The sequence below is a fragment of the Ovis canadensis genome, chromosome 13 (assembly GCF_042477335.2).
Source record: "Ovis canadensis isolate MfBH-ARS-UI-01 breed Bighorn chromosome 13, ARS-UI_OviCan_v2, whole genome shotgun sequence".
Lineage (NCBI taxonomy): Eukaryota > Metazoa > Chordata > Mammalia > Artiodactyla > Bovidae > Ovis > Ovis canadensis.
The window spans coordinates 35,935,158-35,939,390 of NC_091257.1; positions in this window are offsets into that span (position 1 = coordinate 35,935,158).

Consider the following 4,233-nt stretch of genomic DNA (forward strand, 5'->3'; position numbering starts at 1 on the left):
TAGAACATTGGAAAGGAATGGGGGCATAAAAGTTGAGGTGGGATGGGACTGGTGCCCTTGAGGGGAAGCTGAAGGAGAACAGAATGTCCCCTTTCAGAAAAGCCCACTCATGGTGAGGGGATCAGTGGGGACTAAGAGGGATCTTCAGGGAAGCAGAGGGAAATGCAGTAACTGGTCTGTAGATGGCAAGATAGAGAAAGACCTATGTACACTGTGTTGCAACCCTGCATATCCCAGCCTGAGTTATGTGTCTCCTGGTGAGGAGGCAGGCTAGGTGCTAGAGAGTGAGGTTTGCCGAGTGGACCCAGGGAGGGGACAGCTGTTGGTGAGAAGACAGGCTGATGCAACAAGAGGGAAGGCCTCCACAACCAGCCAGGAAGGTTAGCAGGGGCGGCCTAGGCCACTGTGGAAGGCCATTGTTAATTGGGACACAAAAGGGCATGGTTGCCATTGCAAGACCCTTCCCACACCTGGGCTCAGCCTCTTTGGGCAATGGGAGCAGCACATACCTGTGCAGGCTCACCTACCTCTCAAGCCAGGGTCTCCCACTCAGGGCCTCCTGCTTAGGCCCCAGCGAAACTGCTTGTATCCCAGGCCTGATCCTCACCCCTACCAAAGTCTCAGGGTCACGTGGGTCCTGGGCTTGAACCCTCCAGCACCTCCTCTATCCACACAGGTCCTACTGGACCTGAGCACTGCTTCCCTCAAAATCTCTGTGGGCTGCATGGGTCCTGGTGATCTGAATGCTGCATGTCTTCAAAGCCTCTTCAAGTTGTGCTGGGCTTTGTAGACATGCCTGCGGAAGCCTGTACCCCAGCCAGCCTGCAGGGGCAAGGACAGTAATACAGGCACCTGAGAATTTTAGTTGTTGTTGTTTTTATTCTTTAAATTTTTTTTCATCTTTTATTATTTTATTTTATACTTTACTTTTAATATTATTATTTATACTTTTTTCTTTTCTTTGCCACAATGTGGCTTGCAAGGTCTGATTTCCCAGTCCAGGGGTTGGACCTAAGCCCCTGTAGTGGGAACCTAAAATCTGGGCCACTGGACTACTAGAGAACTTCGGACTTCAGGAAATATTCATCATTGTGAGCTCTCCCAGAGGTCCTCATCTTGGCACCAAGACCTCACTCCACCCAGCTGCCCACAGGCTCCAAAGCTGGATGCCTCAAGCCAAACAGGAACACAGCCCCACATAAATTCATTTCAACATAAATGAAATGATAAAATTGCATTACAGATGAAGCAGCAAGGTAAAAACCTATAAGACCAGAGAAATTTAGAGGAAATAGTTAATTTACCTGAAAGAAGAATTCAGAGCAATAATAGTAAAGATGATCCCAAAATCTTGGAAACAGGATGGAAGCATGGATTGAGAAAATACAAGAAATGTTTAATAAGGACATCAAAAACTAAAGAACAAACAGTGACGAACAACAGAATGAATGAAAAATACACTGGAAAGAATCAATAGCAGAGTAACTGAGGTAGAAAAATAAGTGAGCTAGATAACTGCCAAGGAGCAGAATAAAGAAAAAAGAGTGAAAAGAAATGAAGATGGTCTTAGAGACCTCTGGAACAGTAAACACACTAACATTCAAATTTTAAGAATCCCAGAAGAAGAGAAAGATTTGAGAAAATATTTCAAGAGATTATAGTTGAAAACTTTGCTAACATGATAAAGGAAATAGCTACCCAAGTCCAGAAAGTGCATAGAGTCCCATATAGGATAAACCAAAGGAGAAACATGCCAAGACACATTAAACATAGTGTTGCCTGGGGATATAAATACGTTTTTAGAGAGGGATACAATAAACATCAACATGAAGAGCTGTTAGAGCTTGAAACTGAATGAGGGTTATGGTTGTCATTATCATTCACATTTTGCTTTGTTAGGTTTTATTCCAACCTTGTGTATATTATAAACACAAGTTTATTACCCTAAAGCTTAAAAAAAAGTTTTTAAAATGATGCATCGTTAAATTTTGAGTGAAGAATTTTTCAGTGAATTTTATGCAGATATTTTCTCTGATTGTCCAAACAATGTATATTTTAGTGTTTAAAAAGGTGATAGTTCTTCAGAATATAGTTCAGATTCAGACAATGTGAATGACAGACTAACAAATAGACAAAAAAAAAAGTTAATGACTGATTCTGATACAGAAAGTGAAAATGAAACTCATGTGCTGGAGAATGCTTCTTTGCCTATCTAGAGAAGAGTGGATTGAAGACAACATTTCATGAATATTAGAAGACTTTATAGCTATGTCAGGTGTAACTATTGAATATAACCCACAAAGTTAGTGAAATAACAATTTTTGATAATGACTGCTTCGAGTTGGTAACTTCTCAAACTTGTTATCACCAACAGAATGAAAAATAATGTAAAACGTATGATAAGGATTCAAAATGGACTGATGTAACCAATAGTGGCCTGAAGAAGTTCCTTGAATTAATAATTTTGATAGGAAGAATAAGTCATAGTGAAGAGAGTATTGGTTGACTGGTCTCTTACTTGAAACACCTAACTTTCCAAAGAGTATTACAAGAAGAAGGCTCAAACAAATATTCTTCACTTTATCTCAGAAACTCCACATCCTCCAGACAGAATCTGAAAAGGTAAACTTGTTTTGGATTCACTTCACTTCAGTCGCTCAGTCGTGTCCAACTCTTTGCGACCCCATGAATCACAGCACGCCAAGCCTCCCTGTGCATTGACTAGTTTTCTGTGTTTTGGATTATTTTGTACCAAAAAGTGGAGAGAATAACTCAGATTCAAAAGTTTATAATCCTAGAAAACTTACAAAAAATATAGAATGAATTCTGATCAGGATGGTTAGTGAAATTGGTTGTATATGTAACCTTGAGATTTATACAGGTGAAGAAAGGAAACTGCAAGAAACAATATTATCAGTCCTACAACCTTATCTTGGCTCATGGCACCATAGTTACTAAGACAGTTATTACAACAGTATGTCTACATCTAAAATATGATTGAAAGATAAGGCCAGAGTTCCTGGGACTGTAACAGAGAATCGTGTTCTACCAAATCAACTAAAGGAGAAATGAAAATCTTTTGAGGGAAGAAATGACATTCTTATAGATGGGAGAAGTGATTCTTCTTAAATGAAAAGACAAGTGGCTAGTCCACATGGTGACAACTATTCACAACACCTCAATTGCATCACTAGGAAAAGAAAACAGGAGACCTGGCCATCAGATAGCTAAGTCCATTTGTATTTTAGAGTATAATTAGGAGTTAATAGATCTGATTAATACCTGGCAAACTTCAGTATCCTCTGGCAAGCTCAAAAATGGTATAAGAAAATAGGTTTCTATTTGAGTAATTGTGGTTTATCCAATGCATTTAAATTTTTTGTAGCCTTAACACAAAAAAATAAAATAATGTACAAGCAATTTTTGTTAGCAGTAGCCACTGACCATTCTGGTCAATGCAGTGGTAGTCCCATACCTGGTCCTTCTTGTGGCATTTCTAAAAGAAAATATCCACCTTGTTAAGTATCAGGTACAATAGAATAACATATTCTAGAGGAAATAATACCCACAGGACTGGAAAAAAAAAATCGCTGCCAGAAAGTGTAGCATCTGCTCTTCCAGGAAAAAGTGCAGATGGTATATGGTATATTTGTAATATATGTTCTGTTCCCTGTACAGAGGTGCCTGCTATACTGCTTATTACACTCTCAATGAAATATTAGAATGCTTCTGTATGAATAATTGTTCAGTTATTATTATTGTTCAGTCACTAAGTAGTGTCCACCCCATGGATGGCAGCACACCATGCTTCTCTGTTCTTCACCATCTTGCAGGTTTCACATAGGTACATTAAGTGCAAAGAAAACTTGTTGATTTTAGTCCAACATGGGTGTTTCAGTATTCACTTACAAATTTTGAGCCACAGGCATGAGTTTTCTGCAAAAACTCCCCCAGTCAATAACGTATTAATCAAAGTGACAAAACTGAAATTCAAAGAAAAATATTAAAATTAGCAAGGGAAAGGCAACAAATAACAAACAAGGGAATCCTCATAAGACTATTAGCTGATTCTTCAGTAGAAACCCTGCAGGTAAGTAGGAAGTGGTAGGATATATTTAAAGTGATAAAAGGGAAAAACCTACATCAAGATATTGTCCCCAGCAAGGATACCACTCAGATTCAACATAGATTTCAAAAACTTTACAGATGAGCAAAAGCTGAGCAAGTTCAGCA